The following is a 22,326-nucleotide window of genomic DNA, read 5'->3' on the forward strand; positions in this document are numbered from 1 at the left end:
AAAATAGCTCTGCGACGCGCGCCTGCCTCAGCTGGCAGTAAAGGCGCGTTCACACTGAGACATTCGGCGGCCAGAGCGCGCGGAATCCGCTTCGGCGGCAGCGAGATCCGCCGGAAAAGGCCATTCCGCGCCAATCGGTCCTGGACCGATTTTTGCGGCAGCTGCCGCCGGATTCCTTCACCGCGATCGAATGGGAACGCGAGTCGAACATTCGAAAAATGGCGGCGCCTTTGTGATATCGCAGTCGCCGAAGCCCGCAGCAGCAGCGAAGTATTTCGTAATCATCCTGTAGCTCTCGACAACTGCCAAGTGTTGTGCATCTTTGCAATACGTCATCGCGATCTCGCAAAACGGGTAGCATTATCTCGGCTCGACCAAGCTTCTCGCGTCTTGCAAATCAGGACGAACCAACCACAACTGCTTGCGTCGTTTCTTGTTCGGCGAATGCATGTTTCTCCTCGTCAGACATCGCCAGAAAGTTGCTTTCCAGCAGGCCCAGCAGTTCAACAACCCTGCTCCTGTTTACGCTGTTCGCCGTAACGAAACGCGTACACAACGCAGAGCGCGTCGATGCCAGCGTTCCTTCGCGCGAAGGGACGATGACAACTAGGCGCCCTAGTTTCGGCGGTGCGGTTGCTAAGTGGTGTGAACAATGTGGAATTTCGGCGGCGCGCAAATTCCGGTCGCTGTGGCCGGCGGATTCCCCAGTGTGAATGAGCCATAACACCGCATTCTTCGCTCACGCGCTCGCCCCGAGAAAAATCGCGGCCGGGCTACCGGGGCGGCACGACGCGCTTTGCGTTTCCCTCTAGTCCGGCCGTGGTGTTCAATCACATTTTAACATGCCGCGGGATGGCGACCAAGTTCTGCGTCCAATATGAGACGCTCTTCTCGCTATCACACCTCGTTCTCTGATTACGCTTTCACCGTTAACAACTACAGCTACCACAAGGGTTTGTTTAATCATTTAACATGGATGTTAGTCGTCGGGATGGAGATGTACCACCAAACATCAAAGTGGGTGCATACACGTTAAACGGCGCCATTAGCTGCCAGATAACACTATGCATTGTGCAAACTCTCTTATATCAATGTACAGTAAGCATTCCGTTACTTCTGTAAGGGCACGCTTTACTTTCGTGTTATTCCGATTCCTATGACGGAGGGATCAACCTTGTTTTTTTCCGAAGCAGTTTCAAGCAAGGCCGTGGCTCCGTGGTAGAGCACCTGTGTGCCGCGCAGAAGGCCTTGGTTCGATTCTCACTCGAAGCGAAGATTTTTATTATTTATTCTATATGTGTCTTTCTGGATTTTTCTGTCACGGACAACGCTGATTTTTCTCGCACAACCAACGACGCCGACGCCAGAATTTTTGCGAAACGAGCTCTTTAGTGCGATCGCATTAAAACCGCTCAATCATGTATATTTGTTTTTTGTCATTGTACGCGATGGTGGTTACGACACCAGACGCGGCGGCGAACGACTACGCCACGAAAACCAGCTGCTGTTGTGATCTCATAACAGCTTTCGACTTAAAACTCCTCATGATGAATTCGAGGAGTGAATCTCATCAACGTTTCGGAAACGCACCTCAGCGCTATCTGCAGAAGTCTCTCGCAAACATCTCCAATTTTTACAAAAACTATAGTGAATAATGGTAGTGCTTACGTGGAATTTCAGCAATCTGTTGCAATTCGCGGACTGCAAGGATCAACTTGCTTTTAGATGCGATGTATCTTAAGGCGGAGCTCAATCCGGTGGTGGTTGTGGTGGTGTGCGGCGTGACCACCCTTACTGCGCATGCGCATACCCTCTCCACACACCTCCTCTCCATTCCCCATGTCATCTACCCCTCTCTCCTTTCCCTCTCCACTCACCCTCTCCCCTTCCCCTCTACACGTCCCCTCTCCTCTCCCTCTTTCCACTCTTCCTCTGAAACGCGGGCTAGACATGCCGAAATTCTCTCCTGCGCAACGCCGCGACGAGCTCGAGCGCATGCGCGTCCCCTCCCCTTCTATCTCCTCTCCTACGCTGCCCCCCTCTCGCCCGCCTGTCGACCGCGTTCCCCGCTCACCCTGTGAGAATTAACAGCCAGGCTAGATGGAAGATACGACGCGCGTAGCGTCCCTCTTCGCGTTCCACGACGCGAGGTCGGTAGCATGCCCAACGAACGCCAACGGAACGCGATCGTGCAAGTGCTCCGGCTTCGCATCGCCTCATGGTTCCCTTTAGCGGGAGATGGTGTAATTTTTTCGTTTCACAAAAATTGCTTTAGTATTTAAAAAGTTGTTATAAAAAGCATCTAAACGCGAGATACTTCCATCCGCCATATATTTAATGGAAAATGAACGGAAGCGGACACAACATGTTTTCACAGTAAAAACACCTCCTATGAAACAGTACATGTTAGAATCGACGGAAGCACTGCTATGCTGAATTTTCTACGACGTTTAGAAGGCGTTGTCAAAAACGTGGTAAACGTTTCTAGCTAAAGTAAACCATTCGGCGAGTTAGTTGGGCAAAGTGGAAGTTAGAACAACCAAAAAGTCAAAAGATCAGTAAAAGAAGGATGTAGAGAACACCGATATTGTCCTGCGTTGTTTAGTATAATAAAAATATCTGGTTCATTTACCAGAACCTATGAAAGGACTGTCGTAAACTATCTGTACAATGTGTGTGTACTCGCCATAGATGAAGCCAAACGTGACGCACATCCACGGCATGCTGGGCACAAAGGCGGAGCTGATGAGAGCGGCAGGAAATAAGATGGCACCGCATAAGATGAGGCTGTGCGTAGAAACTTTTCTTTGTACTGCACCTATGGCAAACCCTGAAACGAAATTGTAAAACAGCGTGATATAAATAAGGGACAATCGCAATAACAAAACCTTACGCCAGTTGCACCGATCGTGATGCAGAAGCTGTGGTTCTCCTACTTTTCCATTGTGATTTTCTGTGACGTTTTGTGATTTTGTATGTGTCTGTGATTACGTTATTTGAGAGTAGGGACTGATGGGAAAAGACGCGTTGCAGCTTCTGCCACACCAGCCCTTGCTACATAAACTTTAAAGGGGTACTGACATGAATATTTTCAGTTATCGTTTTTTTGCGTCAAATGAAAGGTCAAGCCCTCCAGAGCCTAGAAAAGGTAGTAATAAGTGCGAGTGCACCCTGAGAAAGTAATTGCCCAGGCAGCACGCTGCCATTGGACCGATCTTGGCGCAACGTCGGCAAATGACGGCAGCAATATTGGCCCCACATCGGCAAATCACGCTCGCGCTACTTTCACCCGCATCGGCCTGAGGTTGGCTAGCCGCCCTTGGGCCGATGCGGGCTTGCCGGCTTCGGGCCGACGTGGGCTAGCCAGCGTCGGTCCGAGACGGGCCTGCCGTTATTCAGCCGATGATGGCAAGCCGTCATTGGGCCTATGTATGCTAGCCGATGCTGGCGTGGTGTCGGCCCCGCCAGCATCGGCGTGACCGTTTACACCCGTCATTATGTTTTAGCAGTGGTGGCTTACCGTGCGTTAAGCACGGTAGTACTGTACCGTCGTGGTCCGCACGTAGCTAGTTTATATGGGGACACCGGTGGTAGTTGCTCGATGCGTAAATAACTTGATCAGGCAGGCTGTACACGTGTTATAAAGTAAAGTGGCTGCGTCCCGACCACGGCGGTTCGGTATTACTGTGGTTACTGTACTGTAAGTCAGCAGCGCTAAAATAGACTATTCGCGGCCCAACGGCATTCATCGACTGCCATTGGTGCCATATTTGAAAAATGCTTCCTAATTAGAACGACTGCTCCACTGACGTCTTAGTGTTCGATTAAGACCCACAATTCTGTCGAACTGTGCAAGGCCGAGAACGAAAGGCGATATTGTCTCTAACACAACTAAATTGACGAAAGGCCTGCTGCACCAACTACGCATGCGTTTGAGAAATTAAGGAGCAACACATTTGCAAGGTGACAAACACAAATTTATTCAGACATATGAACACACGGTAGCAGTTTCGGAATAATTATGCCATAAAGGAATATCTAAACATGTATAGATACCATAGCCAACATCTAAAACAACACCACAGCCACCGTATTCCTCAATAAAAAAGCAGGACAATCCTAATCGAGAATGGGGTCAGGCGCAAAATCATAGGCGTGAGCAGGGCTCCCCTTCAGAGGGGGGGGGGGGGGGCGAAGGTTCATCGCGGCGCTCCCCCCCACCCCTCCCTATTAAGTCGATGTGTTTGGCAGACCTTGCGCCCACCTCTTCTTAGGTGACTACGTGGGCCGGCTGCCTCCCTGCCCCACTGGCGCACGCCTATGCGAAGAGGTACAATCTCTTCAACGTTATGCGTGGCACATTCACTATAAATGTTGAAAGAACTAGAACGGACAAAAATAGGAATAAGGATTAACGAAAAATATCTTAGCTACTTGCGTTTTGCGGACGATATCGCGCTTTTCAGTAAGGACGTTGCCGAATAACGAAAAAAATTCTGGAGATGTAAACGAAGGCAGCATTAAATTAGGATTAAAGACGGACCCGAAGAAAAGAAAGATAATGTTAGGCGGCTTGCCGAAAAAGCGAGATTAAGAGTGGCAACTAGACTAGAAGATTGTGTATACGCGTGAGCTAATTACGAGCAGAGCAGCACCCCCCCTCCCCCGACGTTTATTAAATTCACTAAGGAACGGTAGGCATTCGCAACACATGACTGGTAATTACATTAGCGTTATCCTTTAAGCGGAAATTGCAATTTTTTCAGTGATAACTTAAGGACCAAAAAGATGGATAAACTGCTGCACGCGACGCGAAAAACATTGCGAGCGGTACCACAAGATCCCATGAACTCTACATCTAAACAAGATAGACACGCACGCATTCCTAATCTAAAGGTAAGATTGGAATCGTGCATAAAAACCACTCACGTGTGCCCGTTGGATCTCTAGAAACGCGAGCGAATAAAAAATGCAAGCGCACCATGTCAGAATGCACAAAACACGATGGTCAATAGAAAATACGCGATAAGAAGAGAAGAAACATCTGATGACACGTAACAGTAGTGAACACGTGGCCTTATATGAGGTGAGCGAGTTCAACATAGAAGCAGGGGGCCACTGGTTTCTCGCGGCGGTGATCTCTGCCGAAAACCATGCCGGAATCCTGCCGCGTATCCGTCTCGTGCACGATTTTGACTTTCCACCACACATGTCCACACACCGCACTTCTTGAAGAATTCTGCTGGTCGGAGTGAAAAAAACCTACTCCCGCAGCTACGATTGTCCCTCCGTCGGGACGGCTACCCTACCCTGCCTGGTCAAGCGAGTTTCGCGACAATGACGCTGAACGAGGGGCAGGGAGGGAGGGGGGGTAGAGGTTGAAGAAGACGAAAAAAAATTCCAATTCTCCCTTCTTGAAAGCACGGCTCAGCCTACAACAATGGTGTGCGATCCCCCCAGCATGTCTATGGGCATGCCGTTTGAGAAAGGCGTTCGTCGAATTTTCAATGCATCGCTTGTTGCCATATGTCGCTACACGAAAACTTTGCGTATACCACGTTGGAGCCGCACTTTTCATCGTATCTCACGTTCCATAATAATAATTTTATGCGACTGTTTCTGAAATCACATGGGAAGCAATCGTTGAGCGAGATATTTACTTGAAAAATATATGTATGTCACAAAATGAACGCCAACGAAGTGCAAATACGAACTGACAAACACGTGGCAAACACGTGTTTGTCAGTTCGTTAAAGATGGGCAGCGGGCTCGTTGATTTGGAAACATTCAAACGACAAAACGTGTCTTCACTTCGCCCGGTCATTTTTGCACCATACCAATTTTTCTCAAGTAATGAACCAACTAGCTCAGCAACACACCTTGCTGAGTTTTTACTATTTTCATAAAGTAAAATTATGTGACATCACTGAAGCAAATGCGCTTGTTACGCTTGACCCAAACACGCGCGTGAGTAAATATGTGTAATCACAGCGAGGCCCCCGAAGACCAGGAGTGGGCCGTCCAGTGGGCCAGGGCCGTCGCCGAGGACCTCGAAAGATGTTCCTCGACTGGTGGATCCCTGGTAGCCTAGCCCCGGGCACAATATCAATCGTTGGGCAAATAAAGATTATTCAACTCAACTCAACACAGAGATCGGAAACTGTCCGTGTAGCATATGAGCGCTCGCGCCACACATTCAGCGGCTGAAAGATATAGCGCTATAAATATGATGACAGGTTCGATTTATGCACAGAATTAGTATTCACATAAAATTTCTTCCGCTAAAAGCATTCGTGCGGGAAGGTTTGGGTGAAATTGGATGCTGGATACATTAGTGAAGTCGGCCGAGCAGTGGCAAAAACATTTACAAAACAGAAGTACTTCGAATTAGGCCCATGAAGTTAATGGTATGTGTTATAACGTTTCAACATTTTTGATAGCGTTGAACAACTGGTCAACGAAGTGGCGATCTAATTTGAGTCAGCTATTCTTCTAAAGACCAACTTTCTTGGTAGAAAAGTGACTGTGCTAGTGATAGTTGTTAGTCATTGTCATAGCAGAGACTAATAAGAGGATGCACGCTATTCAGTCGGCGATACTTCGCGCCTCGAGTCGTACGTGCGGGATTAGCACGGTACAATATTTGATGTTATTTGTGCTAGTACAGCAATCCATGCAGCGGCATTCTGCAGCCTAAGCTACAAATATTCAAGCGCCTAATGCTCTATTGCATTACGATTGTATCCTAGGCGGGCGAGCTGCCGGGCTTCTTCGGATGGCTGAAGGTAGAGCGCAACGTCGGGGTTATTCTCGTCACTGACGGCCAGCAACACGGCGTCCAGCGTCGTTGAGGGGCTTCCGTGAACTAGATTGAACGCCGTCATATGTGCGCCGTTTTTTACACTGCCGTCTTAACTTCAGGTTATGTGCGGAAGATATTATGGCGTCCCATGGCATGTCTTCGACGTACAGTACATTGTCAGCATGTCGGCGAGGGTTTCATTTAGCCGCTCGGTGATGCCATTCGCCTGCGGATGATGTCCGTCGGTGACTTGTGTGGCTTTATTTCAAGCTGGTTTGCGTTAGCTCTGCCGTAAAAGCCGTACCTCTGTCGGTGACGAGGACATTTGGAGCGCCGCGACGCAGGAGGACGTTCTCAACAGGGCATGTATAACTGTCTGAAGGAGACAAGAAAGTTCCAACATCGTCGATAAGCCATCGGGTCCGCCGATGTCAGCTGAAGCACGGCAGAATGACGGCATGCTGGGCCCAATCTTGCCGGTGAAAACCATTGGCTCGGCCGATGTCGGCGAAAATATGGCAAAACGGCAGCAGACGCGGCCCAATGTTGCCAGTGAAAGAGATCGGCTAAGCCGATATCGGCGGAAAGACGGCAGAAGACCGGAAAACTCGGTCCAATGTTGCCGGTGACAGCAACGTTACTAGAACATACTCAGTTTAAAAGCTCCGCCGGAGAGGCAGTCCGCGTGGCGGTCGTGAGAACTAGTGGCGCTGCAGTCACGTCTAGCTTAGAGTCACTGTTTATGCTACCTTTAGGTAGCAGAGTTGCGCATCTGTCTTCCAACGCCGCTAGCAACCATGCATGGCGGAGAAGCTGCCGCTTGGGCCAATTTGTTTATTTCTCGACGCCGCCGCTGCAGCGAGCTGAATTAACACTAGCCATCGACAGCCAATGTTTATCGTCGGTTTTCGACACGCCAGACAGGTTAATCGGCGACACGGTAGGCATGTCGCCTGCAAAAACGAAGTGCGACTTCACTGCACAGCTGTGGTTGCTAGCCGGATCTATGCGCAACTCTGCTACCTAAAGGTAGCATATACAGTGACTCTAGTCTAGCTCCCGCGGCTGGCGCTTGTTGTGATCGGCGCCGCCGATATACGAGCGCACCTGGGTTACAGCGTCGTCTGCGCTTTCTTAGCTCGTCATTTTTGCGACTGTTCTTGACCAGGCTTAGCGTCTTGTACGAAGACACTTGCATGATGTACGAAGCATAACGAGGGCGAACAGATTCACAGTGCGGTATGCCGACTTGCTTTGCGCCGGGCTGCAAAAGCGGCTACCGCAACGACGACTCCGCTTCACGACACTTCTTCGGAAATGCAAAAGACCCTACGCAATTCAAGCTTTGCATCGCAAAGATAGAAAGCTTACTGCGAAATGCAAGGTCTGTGACGTTCATTTTGATAGTGACAACATTGTAAAGCATTATCGTCGTGTCGTTGCGGGACAAGAAGTTTTGATCCCACGTGGAAAGCGGGAACTCGCGCCAGATGCCGTGCCGCGCTTGTTCCCAGCACTTCCACCCCAGATTTCAAAGCGAAAATGTTCGGGGTTTAGGCGCAAATCCCCCCCCCCCCCAAGACGCACGGCGTCCCGCGAAAGCCCAGTGCCCAATTTGGAGGAGTCGTCGGAAATAGAACAGCAAAACGAAAGGCAGGCGATTACCTATGTACGCTACCGAGACTGAGAGTTGCATCCCACTAACATTCGATCAGTTGTCAGCTGTCGCTATGCCTTCAAAGCAGTGGATTTTCGAGAGATTTTACGACGAGGTATTGAACAAGATGTGCGGAGTATTTTACAGTCGCCGGCTTGGGAACGGGCTGCTCAGTGCAAAAACTTGACTCGGTACACATAGAAAAGACGAGAACCAGCGCTGATCCTCGTCTTTTTTATGTGTACCGTGTCAAATTTTTTGTGCTGAGCAGTTTTATAATGGAATACCAACTAGCCCAATCCCACACTTTGCTTCGGGAACGGAGACTTACTTGTGCAAAAGATAATTGCAGTTGACGAGCAGTTTAACTGAGTAGTGAACGGCTACAGCACGAAACGCAAACGGCTGTCGTACAGTGTAAAGTGCTGCAGGGATGGAACATCTGCTCGGTGAAGTTGAAAAACTGAAGTTGAATACTGACGACTCTTCTAGCGACAGAGTACGCGCGAACAACTGCTCGGTGGTCGCATCACGGCCAATCTGTTCGAATTTTTTAAGGCACCGGATGCGACGTAGAAAGATCAGACACCGAAAATACAACTATCCGCTGAAAAACTTGCTCAGAGACGACATCTATTCGATACAATCGCACACTGAGATTTCATTTACCGATTTCTCGTAAAATTTTTCGATTTTGGGTCAGTATCCCTTTAACCGCCGCGAAAACGTGTCTTGTAAACATTGCAAAGCATTGGTTAGGTTTTTCGAGAAAGTTTTTTTTCTATAAATTGTATAAACATGAGTACTGTTTTTCTAGAACGCTTTTGTATCTCAAGTATACGCCTAGTGCGCGCCGGCGGAAGCGCCATAGGCGGTGAACTCAATCATTGCTCTCGGGAAAGCAAGCAGACGGCAGCCGTGGTTTCCTACGTCGTTGTACGTGTGTTTCCGCGTTGTTCACGTTTCCGTAGTGAGATAACCAACGTTCGTCGTATGTGTGGTGGTAGAAACTTCAAGGGATGTCGAATAACAATTGCTGTGGAGTGGAGTACTCAAACACCTACAAAAACGCGCCCGGAACACGGTTTCGCTCACTTACCGCAAGGCCTCCTGAGCAAGATCGACGGAAGCAATGGATAGCCGCTGTTCGTTGGCAAAGACGAGCCGCTTCGTCATTGTGCGGGTTAACACGTCGCTTCTTGTTCGAATACTTTCGTTCTGCCATATCGGTGCTCGCTGGATGCACTCGATCATGTTGACACTGGTAGACGACCAACGTTATCAGCTTGAGCATGCGTTGGTTCGGTTCGACCGCCGTGCAGGGCACTTCGCTCAAACGTTCTATATTTTAGAAGTGTTGTAGTTCGGGCGAGTTGGTCATCCATGAACTTAGCTTGTACTAGCGCGATACATGTACCGCGCTATTACAAGCTAAGTTCTATATTTATTATTTACAGAAACAGAAATGCAGCAATGGTTGACTTCAGAAAGAACAAGAAGTGATTGAGACGTCACCTTTGTAAACAAAACAAAGCGGATGTTCACCACGAGCTGAACCTCGTAGCTGGATCTTGTTACGCTGGTCTGCGCGACGCACCTTTGATATTCACCGGCATGACCATTCACTCCACGCGGACGTTCGTTCTCCTCCGCAGTCGGTCATCACATCTCTTCTCGGCGACCCTCTACAAAACTTGTCACTGCCATCTCTTGATACTTAACTCACAGCACAAGATCATCAAACAACACGTCTTCTGCGGTCCAGCGAACGATGCTATCCCTAGAACGACATAACTTCTTCGCCGACTAACTCCTCACTGACTGACTCAGGGTTGCCAGGTCGAAAAGACAAAAAATAGCCAATAAATCGGAAAAACTAGCCAGAAAGTAGCCAGCTTGAGCCAAGGGCACTAAAAGTAGCCAAAAGTAGCCACACGTGTGTGAAAACGACTGCGACCTTGTTATTCAAATTACTAAATTCAGTAGCCTTTTGGTGGAAACGTAAAGAAGTACACCAGAAACCCTTCAAAAGCACAATTTCTGAGAATAAAGCATAAATTGTTGACTTTAGCAATCACTTCGTGCCGGATGATGAAGTTTCTTACGCTGTTGCAGAAAGGACGTCCTCTTCACGCATCTTGCGTGACTTTTCTTGAAAGGGCTACAAACCGACAATAAAAATTAGCGCTGCATAAGCGTGCACAAAGTCAGTTTCCGTGATTGAAGCATAAATTGTACTCACTTCGGCAATTGTTTCTCGCGTGATGACGAAGTTCGAGTAATTAATATTCTCGAGTCGCAGTCCGCCCCTAATTCTTGGAAACGACTCAAGCAGTTCGTCAGATATCCGATTTCTAATGTCGACAAGTGCATAGCACCTTGGATGCGGAGCGCTTTCGGTTGTCCTGTTCACTTTCAATTAGTTTAAAGTCGCGTTCAGCAATAGGTGGTCTGCGAAATGAGACGCCATGCAACAGTTTTCTCCCAAGTCCCAGCCACTTATGTTTAAGACTTTTCTTTTGTATAATGCGAGCGCCAAATTCAATTTCGGGAGCTTGTAACACGCCTTGATAACCATGTTTTGACACCGCATACTCGAACGCCAGCGGCTGCGACATCACAAGCTATTGATAATTTGGTTCAAATTGAGGCAACAAGAAACTAGCCAAAAAGTAGCCAAGTAGCCAACACACTTTTTCTGCCGCCACCGGCCTAAAAAAGTAGCCAAATTGGCGCAAAGTAGCCAAACCTGTCAAAGTCACTGACTCTGCCCCCGCGCGCTTGCTGCGCTTGCATTGCCTGTATCGGCTGGCGCCTCGGTTCGGGAAGCTGCGTATGATTCTTCTGTGCGTAGCACAGCGAAAGCTAGAGAAAGGGCGAGATCCTCTCACCGATTCGTCTGCGGAATCAGACGGCTCGGCTTTGCTTTCTCGAATATCCCGATCTTTCGCGTTCGTTGACTGTGTCGGTGGCGTCTTCTGCGGAGAGGGTAAGAGGCGCGCGGGCGCGCTCCCGGCGCCTTTTTATACTTGTTTTTTCGATGCGCGCGCTCTGTCGCGCACGAACCGTCGGCGCCAGGCTTTCATGCCGTGGTTCGAAATCGGCGACGTGCGCTTAGTTAAGCGCTCGTTCGTGACAAACATCGTCCACAAGTCCACTTTCGTAGAGGCCCGCGCCATTCCTGCAGCTGCCAGTGCAGAATTAGTTGTCTGGCACCCGCACGAAGGGGAAATAGCAGCCGCGAACTTCATTCATCTCCTCACAGTAGAGCTGTGAAAAGCGCTGTCGTCTGCTCCGCTTCCTGCACGTACTGTCGGCGGCGCCCGCTAGGTGGCTATCAGTGGCGCCTCTATAGGCGGTGCACAAGGCGTATAGAACGCTTCTTTACAAGGCCTTTTCAAGGCCTTACAAACGTGTTGGGTTGTTCTTGGTCTAGATAAGACGGCAGCGGCTAAACTTGTGGTGGTAGTTATAAAAATTACTGTGAAAACCCTCATTCGCTTACAAACAGCTATGTTTGGAAGTTGAGCACAATGTAGACAGCTCAAATATTCTCACAGGGTCGTGACGTCGACGAAGGCAGCAGTCAGCAGGTCCGAGATGAAGCTCTTTATTTGGCCGAACTTGTGGCCGGGAAACTGAAAGTCAAACTACAGCAGTACACTGATAGCGGCGAACAGAGCGTCGACCGTCGATCAACTGACAAGCGGTCAAGCGCGTCGGCTTTTTACAGGCGCTATCGAACTTTCCAGCAATATCGCTGGTGGCGGCGTTATCTCTCGACAAAGCTGGAACATTCGCGCGCAGCGCGCATCTTACCAAAACGATCTATTACAATCGCGAAGCTTCTCGAGCACAGCTTCGCGGACAGCGTCGAGCGTTGATAACCGTCCTTGCTGGTCAAACCCGAATACATCAACATATAACAAGAAGTGGGCGTGGCAATATATACCGAACATCGATTCTTAGCCAATCAATGAACAACGCACGCGGGCGAATGCATATAGATGACCTTATGCAGTATCCACCTAACTAGTACAATAAGAAAGTTGCCGCGCAGTTGCTCGCGGCAACTGCGCGGCGGACCGCAGCGTTATGCCGTGGCAGCAGACGACGCGCCGATAGTGGCGCAAGACGGAACTGCAGCGCCGCTAGTTCTCGCGACCGCCGTTCGGACCACCCTCCTCCGCTGGCGGAGATACGGAGCTTTGAAACTGAGTTTGTTCTAGTGACGTTGGGTGAAAGCCCAACATCGACAGAAGGGCGGCAAAATCGGCCCAATTTTGCCGGCGGATGTCAATGGCTCCGCCGATATCGGCCCAAGGCCGGCAATGTTGGCCCGAGGTGGGGCCGCGCACAGCCGCCGTAAAACCAATATCGGCCCGACGTTGTGTGCTGCCTGGGTGCAGTATGTTTTTAAAAGCTAGTTTCGGTTCCTACTGTACCCTGACGTCACAACACGGTAGGACCTTCTCGTCACGTGCTCGCACAATATATAGTGACGTTTCCACGGCCGCTCCGCACCGTGGCTCCCTTGGTGACGCACAAGCGGCTATTTTGGAAGTTTTGATGACGCACAAGCGGCCATCTTGGAAGTTTTGGTACCTAACGTCATCATAACTAGCCAGACTGCTGCGTGAAGTCACCAGACTTTGCACTGTAGCCTGGCGTCAAGCTAGTGTCGATGTCAGTAGGATCGCCATAGAAAAATTGACTTTATTATGAAATTAAAATATCAGCATTTGCTGAGCTTCACACTTGCTCAGAGACGTCTCTGCATGCAGGAGATTTGTATGGCACAGTAAACTCACCTTCGAAAAAAGGTGTCAGTACCCCTTTAAGCCCTGTTCACGCTCGAACCGTCCTTCCTCATTTCACTAAGCGGTTACCGTTTCCTCCGCGGCCGAGGAAGTTACGCCATCTATGGGCGTATCTGGAAACCGGCTTTTGCGGGACGACTTTTGGCCCTATTGGGGGCGAGGAGTTACGGAGTCGCCCTCTATCAGGCCCGCCTCTCTTGCGTGCTGTAGGATAACTCGAGCGCGCTCCTCATAGGTTTGGCTGGCGGCGATCTACGGAAACACCACGGGGAAGCCCTCCTCGGTGTTTCTGTGAATGTTTTCGAAACGAGGGAAGAGTTTACAGTAAAAAAATTAGTCTCGGAAATAAAGAAAGCACAGAATAGCTTACCAGCGCTATCTAGCTGCTAAAGAATATGTACAGTGAGCGCGCATTAGGCGCGGTCGTCGCGATGGGCATCCCCAGACAAGCTTCTTGCGTGAAAACAGGCAATCCCTGAAGGCGTAATATGTGACATACACTGTTACATATTGTTCAGTCTATGTAAATAAATGGGGCACACCAGAATAATTCCTCAATCAGGCGGTCGTGTGGCCGCGCGCTAGCAGCGTTACACGAGTGAACCATTGTTGCGTTGAAGTTATCAAAACTTTCGGAAAATAATTTCATAAAAATTGGCCACATATCTGCGTGCTTCGCTGCAAATGTCGTCTAAAGACTCTAGAAGAGGCGCTGCATGAGCTATGGACGCCATCTGGCAATACGTTGGGAAATATGAGTGCTGTGTTGCGGGCTGGTAGTCCCGGTGCAGCAGCAGGCGAAGACCGGCGGCGACCAACGCGACCGGCGAGGACGCCAGCCAGCCCGAACACGCGGTTTGGCGCGAAGCGCTAAAGCAGAAGAAACGTCCGCACTCAACGACTACTCTCCACACACTCTTTTATTTACACGTCGCCCGTGTAAAAGAGCAATGCCAGAGCGGCGCCCCATGGCATTCGTACAGTGCAACACGGAACCGATACCGAAACACAACCATGAGCCCGTGCAGAGGCCACGGAGGAAGGCAAGTTTCAGCGCAGTCACATTTTCAGCGCAGCTTAAGAAACTAGGGTCTTTAGAATTACGTATGTATGCATTTTCTATTAAAGGAACACGCCACCTAATACTTAGCTAGTGATGTTGCGCCTCAGATATGCGTAATATTTGCTTTTTGATCGAGTACACAAGCATGAACCTAGTCAGCCGTTCAATATGGCTGGCCTTTGGGCAAGTGGTTCAATTTTGGCCGAGTGGCTGAATCGAGGGACATGCCGACAAACAGAAAGACAGACCAAAATTTCTTCGTTTAAGTATCTAAATAAAGACTATCGTCATTAAAACTTTAAGGACATTTTGGCACTTACGGCGACCTGCGCACCATCAACAAGATTCTTTTTTTCGTGTAAATTGTGGGGCTTTTCATAAACATAATTCCTCAAGAGGCGCCGCACTCTACGTCTATCGGTTTCCTCAGCGAGGAACTTCCCGCAGCTGTTGTTTTTTTTTTTTAGTACATTCACTTGTTCGTGCTAAGACAAACAATAGCATGTTCTTTGCGGCGTGCATTCTTTTTTACCTTCATTCCTATCACTATTTCCCATTCCAGTGAACTTGCCGGTATCTATAAAATAAAGCGTGCATAGGTCAAAGCCTAAGACCATACACTAAAAAAAAATTCCGTATTTACGGGCGAAGAAAGTGGTTATAGTATCCAGGAAAAACAATGACTCCGATCCTTCGCAAATATCGTGGACATAACACACTTAAAGCAATGACTTTTCGCTGAATTGTGCAAAACACAAGCGTCTCCTCCTTCACGACGAAAATCGGCCGCAAGTAGTGACTTACAATACGGAATGACGGCAATATTTCGCGAATATCATAGACACAGCACACGTAAAACAATATTTTTTTATTGAATAGTACAAAACACAAGTGTCTGCTCCTCCACGACAAAAATCGGCTGCATCTCTTACAATACACATGACTTCCAGGAATTCATACCAATACGGCTGTCGCATAATCGCTGCGACTACGCGTTTTGCGCTTCTGTTATTGCACGAAACTGTATTTGATACCAAACGGCAGTTTAGGAGGCCATCGCGGAAAGAGAAATCCATTCGACATATCAACCGAGAGGGCGCACCTGGGCGCACCGCGATCGTCACTCATTGACTCATTCGTCCACGGTCGCTGCGCGAGGCGGTAAATGCAGGAGAACGATCCTCAGGTCACGTGGGCATAAAGTCACGTGATTAAAGCGATAGCTCATCTAGGTACATCTTCACCTAGGAGCAGAGAGTGTGTCTAGGGACGGTTTAGGTACAACCACCGAACACGCGGAACACGTAGTACAATCGCGTGGTGCGTGATGGGTTTGTGTGAGAGGCATGAACGGGGTGGGCGTGTGTCCACAGCTCCCGAACTAGTAAAGTTGCGTTAATTCGTTACCACTTAAAACGTGGCAGGTCGTTTCAAGCACGTCTTCATTAGCACTGAAACCGACTCTTGGGAAAAGAAATACAGGCAAGTGAGGTGTGAAAACGCAATGTGAAGTGCTAAATGTTGAGAAAGCGCCTATGAACCAAATGTACTGGCAACAGCTAGGTTGAGGCATTTTCATTGGTGTCATGTGTGTTGACTCTACGTAGTTCCCGTGAATGGTTTGAGAAGTGTTTTGCGTTTTTTTTTCCTTCATGTATTGCAGGAAGCTGCACACATTTTAAGTGTCCCGTAGAAATGCTTGTACGCAAGAAGAGTAGCTTGGGCTTGTTCGTGTACATACATAACGCAAGGGGAATAGCTCACACCGAGGCAGGGACGGTGTAAGCAAGTCGACACGAGAGCGTGTGTTGTCTTGCTTGCTCCGTCGCTGTCTCATTATGTGCTATTCCGCTTGCTCGTGCTAGGTCTAAGTTATTGGCAGATGCGGACATGTGCGATATATGTATTTTGCAGACGTGAGTACTAGTAGCGCAGTGCAATAGAAAATGTCTAAGGTGGTGCATCTGATGATGCACAGACATAACAAGTGCTTCATGACCAGTTTACTTTGAAGGACTTCATACGTTACGCCTTGCTCCCGACACAGTTTAACCGGTTGTTTACTCCTTTGTTTTTGCTGTTGCCAAGGCCTCTTTTCCATGGACATTTTTTATGTGCCTTTTTAAATTGCTCGCATTTGAAAAAGCCTTGTCGCAGAAAGTGCAGATCTTGTCAAGTCTCGTGGAGGTGCTAGCGCGCGCCCCGGCGCTTTCGCTGCCGTCCATCGAGAGCGTCCGACAGGAGAAAAGAATCGCTCTCCGCTAACTCGGGAGACGGGAACGCGAGGCTCACTTGTTGCGGGATCGGCAGGAACTGTAGGTAAACTGGGAAAACTTGGCATCGCCTCATAGGGAATAATCGAGCTCTTGATTTCTCTCGTGGCTGACGCTGCACCGTCCCTAGAATTCCCCAGAGAGCGATGTTATACGGAGCGGTGACGTCTGCATCGAACTAGCCAATGAGAGCGAGGATCACCCTCCTGGAGTTACCGCTTCGCGGCCGCTGCCCCCTTAACGGCTAACCCTAACGCCGTACGCATGAAGCGGGATGGCGGGACCCTGCTGGAGCTGCTTTTTCCATACGCTCTACGTCTTCGAAGTGAGTGGTTGACTTCCCATCTATTCGCATTTGTGGCTGTCCCGATCGGAAAATCCCGATCGAGAATGGGGTGAGGCGAAGAGTTACAATCTCTTCATTGTTGTTCACGGCACATTCACTATAAATATTTAAGGAACTAGAACGGGAAAAAAATAGGAATAAGGATTAAGGGAGAATGTCCTAGCTACTTCCGTTTTGCGGACGCTATGGCGCTGTTCAGCGATGAAGGTGACGAATCGAAAAAAAAATCTGGCGATGTAAAGGAAAGTAGCGTTAAAGTAGGATTAAAGACGGACCCGAAGAAAACGAAGATAATGTTAGGCGGCCCGGCGAAAAAGCAAGAATAAGATTGGAAACCAGAGCAGAAGAGTATGTGTACACGTGAGCTAATTACTAGCGGAGAAGCACCCCCCCCCCTTTCGATGTTTATCAAATTCACCAAAGAATAAGGTTGGGTTGGTTCGCAAACGTTAGGCATTCGCAACACACGACTGGCAATTAAATTAGCGTTATCCTTTAAGCGAACATTACAATTTTTTCAGTGATAACTTATGGACCAGAAACGTGAATAAACTGCTCCACGCAACGCGAAAAACATTGCGAGCGGTCTCACAAGGTCCCATGAACTCTACATCTAAACAAGGTAGACACGCACGCATACACTCCTAATCTCAAGGTAAGATTGCAACGGAAAAGAATCGTACCTGAAAACTACTCACGTGTGCTCTTTGGATCCTAAAAACACAAGCGGAAAAAAATGCAAGCGCACCATAATAGCAGAATACACAAAAAACAATGGTCAATAGCAAGTGCGCGACAAGAAGAGAATGAAAATCTGATGAAACGTAACGTAGTCAACACGTGGCCTTATATTAAGCGAGCGAGTCCAATATGGAAGCACGGGGCCACCGGTTGCTCGCTGCGGTCATCTCTGCTAAAACAGCGCCGGGATCCTGCAGAGTATCCATCTCGCGCACGATTTTGACTTTCCGCCACACATGTCTACACACCGACACTTCTTGAAGAATTCTGCTTGTCGGAGCGAAAAAAACTGCTCCCGCAGCAACGACGATTATCCCTCCGTCGGGACAGCTACCCTACCCTGCCTGGTCAAGCGAGTTTCGTGACAATCACGCTGAACGAGGGGAAGCGGTGGGGGGGATAGAAAGCACGGCTCAGTCTCCAACAATGGTGTGTGTTCAACCCAGCATGTCGTCTATGAGCATGGCGTTTGAGAAATGTGTTCCTCGAATACTTTGCGTACACTACGTTGGAGCCGCATTTTTTACCGTATGTCAAATGGAATAATAATCATTTTAATGCGACTGTTTCTAAAAGCACGTGCGCAACAATCCCTTAACGAGATTTTAACTTGAGAAAGATAGGTATGGTACAAAAAGGACAGCGACGAAGTGCAACTACGAACTGACAAACACGTGTTTGTCATTTCGTTAAAGATCGCCAGTGGGCTAGTTGGTTTGGAAGCATTCAAACGAAAAAACGTGTCTTCACTTCGCCCAACTTCTAGAACACTGTACTTCGCCCGGTCTTTTATGCGCCATGCCTATTTTTTTTTCATGTAATGAACCAACTGGCTCAGCCACACGCCTTGTTGAGCTTTTTACTACTTGCACAAAGTAAAATTATGTGACATCACTGAAGTAAATGCGCTTGCTAGGCTTGACCACAACACGCGCGTGTGCAAATACGTGTACACGCACAGATAGGAAACTATCCGTGTAGTTTATGAGCACTCGCGCCACATAGTCAGCGGCTAAAATAATGTAAAGGATATAGCGTTAAAAATATGATGTCAGGTTCGATTTATGCACAGAATTAGCATTCACATAAAACTTCTTCGGCTAAAAGCATTCGTGCGGGAATGTTTGGGTGAATTGTGATTCTGGATACATTAGTGAAGTCGGCGGCCGACCAGTGGCAAAAAACATTTACGACACAGAAGTACTTTGAATTCGGCCAATGAAGATAATGGTATGTGTTATAAAGTTTCAATATTTATAAAGCGTTGAACAACTGGTCAAGGAAGTGACCCTATAATGTGAACCGGTCATTCTTCTGAAGGCGACCTTTTTCGGTAGAAAATTGACTGTGCTAATGACAACTGTTAGTCATTATCACAGCAGCAACTAACAAGAGAATGCCAGCTATTCTGCCGGCGATACTTCGCGCCCCGAACCGCACATGCGGCATTAGCACGACACGATACATGCACTTTCTTATTTGTGCTAGTACACCGATCTACATAGCGACTTTCTGCAGCTTAGGCGATAATCGTACAAGCGCCTGATGCTCTATTGTATTACAATTGTATCCTCTGTTTAGGGGAAAAATCACATGAACAAAACTACCCAGAAGCGCGCAGGCGTGATATTCCGGCAATAAAACGTGTACGTAGCACGCTCGACGTTTTATTGATACATAGAATAAATGAATTTAATTTCGGTAATGGTTATCTCGATCGGATCTTAATTATCAGGTCGAGCGCAAAGGGGTGGCAAAAAAGGGTCTGCTCTTCCCGACAAAAGTTTGTCAATGAGCCCTGCACTGTCTTAATGACGACAAAATGGGCCCAATACGAGCCGCTGGAAGCGAACGTCGGCTGAATAACGGCAAAAGTGGCCGAATATTAGCCGGTGAAAGCCAACAGCTCAGCCGACATAGGCTGAACACCGGCAAAACTGGCCCACTATTTGTCGATGAAAGCCATTGGCTCAGCTGACGTCGGTGGGACGGCGGCAAATCAGGCTCAATATTGCCGGTGAAAACCCAATATTCGATGAAGGGCGGCAAAACCGGCCCATCATTGCCGGCCCAATTCAACGGCTCAGCCAATAACGGCTCAATGCCGGTAACACTGGGCCTAGATTGGGCCTCGCATAGCCGCCGTAAAACCAATATCGGCCCTACGTTGTGTGCTGCCTGGGTTAGTGCTGGCGCCGTTAGGTCAGCCTCTGTTTACGCTGCCGGTATGCCGCTGCGCCGAAAGACGAGACGATCTACCGTGAAATCGTGGCGCGCTGCAGACTTCACGCGTGTGATCACCGTCGGGCGAAAGTGCATCTCCTCTGCGGTGTCTGATAAAAGGCACGAGCAGCCCGAGAAGGGAACTGTAAATTCAAGGGAAGTCAAGCAGCATGTAGTTTTTTTTTTGCGGAAAGCTATTTAGAAACCACGGCTCGTGAAACGCGTTGTCAGAAAATCTGCTTTTCCGAAATTTGGTTAGGACAAAAATTCCCCTGTAGAACGATGGTAGGATATTTACTTAAATTAAGTTTTACAAACTTTTGCGCTTTCATGGTCTTTTTTATACTACATTTAATATGTGCAATATGGTCTATATTGGTGATTTTTTAATAGAAAGATAACATTTAGTGATATATGATAGTTTGTACTAACTCATTGTCAGAAAGTTTTACTGCAGGTAAAAAAATAATTTGAGATGTATATAGTGTGAAATAATGTGTAAAGCTGGCGACAAATTTGCAAAAAAAATGTTTTTGCACATGTTTGGTCGTAACTTTAGCACTGAGGTGGTCCTAGTAAAAATATGGTAAATAACGCAATTACTAGTAAGCTTCATTGCCTACTGATTCAGAAAGTTTTATGAAATAATTTTAAGTTTTAAGAGAGAGAAATATTTTTGAATTTGTGTACTGCCAGTGTGTGTGCTTGCTCGTGTTGATGCCTCGTAGCAATGCGTCCTAGCGGTAATTACAAGCAGCACGCGCATGCGGAAAATTTAGACACGATAAGCAGCTTTGTCCGTCCTTATTTCAATGATCTACTAGTGCGTCTTAGCCTGAGCCAACGAGAACGTCGAACCATACTAGAGTGCATGTGGTCGCCACATGCAATTCTCCGCTGACGGCCCCAGTAGTGTGCTTTTACAGCACCGGGAAGTAATACCGATGTGCGGAACACCCCCTTACCTATGCGCTGAGATTTAGAAGTGGGAAGGACACTACGATTAGAGAAAAGATCTTATAAAAAAAAAAAACAGGATAACATGCAGTCATGAACCAACACATTTCTATTTAAGCGACCATGTTTTATCATTGACCATGTGTTGGTTCATAACTGAGCTGCATGTGGTTAAACGAACTCTAAGAAGGGGCTGGATTTCTTGTTTACTCACGCTAACACTCAATAGTAAATCATTTAAATAAGCACGTACAAAGCTGCTTATGTTGGCAAAATGTTCCTCCTGTCCGCGCAGCTTGTACATGCCGCTAGGACCCTTTGCTACGAGGTATAAACACGCGCAAGCACAGAAACTGGCAGAACACTTCAAAAATATTTTTCTTGCTTAAAACAAAAACATATTTTATGAAGGTTACTAGTAAATGCGTTATTTACCATATTTTTACTAGGACCACCTCAATGCTAAGTTTACGACGAAACATGTGCAAAAACAAACTTTTTTGCAACTTTGTCGTTAGCTGTACACATCATTTCACACTATATACATCTCACAATACTTTTTACCTACAGTAAAACTTCCTGATAATGAGTTTGTAGCGCCCTCGTTCGGGGGGCGCGCAAACCGGAGAGCGCGCGATGGCGAGAGTAGGAAATAAAGAAGGTGCTAGGCTGTGGCACGTGAAGACACTGGTGCTCTTAGATTTACGAGCTGTCATCCGGGCGGACCTGCAGTGCTCAACAGCAGGACCGGTGTATGGCACTTCTCTACGGCTTCCGGGAGACTTCTTCGCGTCAACGAAGCTACCAGACCAGCCACAACAATTCCTACAACGCCTCCTCGACTGCGTTCAAGACCTCCAGCCCACTCCACCCAGACCTTCCGAACACAAGACAGTATTCGTCCACCCTGATCTGGCCACTTCAACACATGTTTTCGTGCGCCACGACGCGGTCGGACCACCTTTGACACCAACCTACGACGGACCATTACGCGTCCTTCACCGCACCCCCAAAACTGCCACTCTTCTTCAGAACGGCCGTGAAGAGAGAGTCAGCTTGGACCAACTCAAGCCGGCGTACCTGGAGACGGCCATAGAAAGCCTCTCATCTACGCCTGACTTTCCGTTGGACTACCACAAACGGCATGTCACATTCCGACTTCCAGTCTACACGGGGGGTAGCGCCCTCGTTCGGGCGGCGCGCAAAGCGGAGAGCGCGAGATGGCGAGAGAATAAAATAAAGAAGGTGCTATTCTGTGACACGTGAATCCACGGCACACGTTCCTTGTTGGCGTCGATTATCGTTCAGGCGTGTCTTTCCTTCGCTCCTGTGGCATATGCCTACAAGTTAATACAGACTCTCTACTCCATATTTCCGCATTCACAAGTAAACTGAATATCAAGTTTTACGAAGTTTAGGCGACTGAGTAAGCTTCACTTGTGAT

This window comes from Rhipicephalus sanguineus, chromosome 4 (assembly GCF_013339695.2).
Source record: "Rhipicephalus sanguineus isolate Rsan-2018 chromosome 4, BIME_Rsan_1.4, whole genome shotgun sequence".
Classification (NCBI taxonomy): domain Eukaryota; kingdom Metazoa; phylum Arthropoda; class Arachnida; order Ixodida; family Ixodidae; genus Rhipicephalus; species Rhipicephalus sanguineus.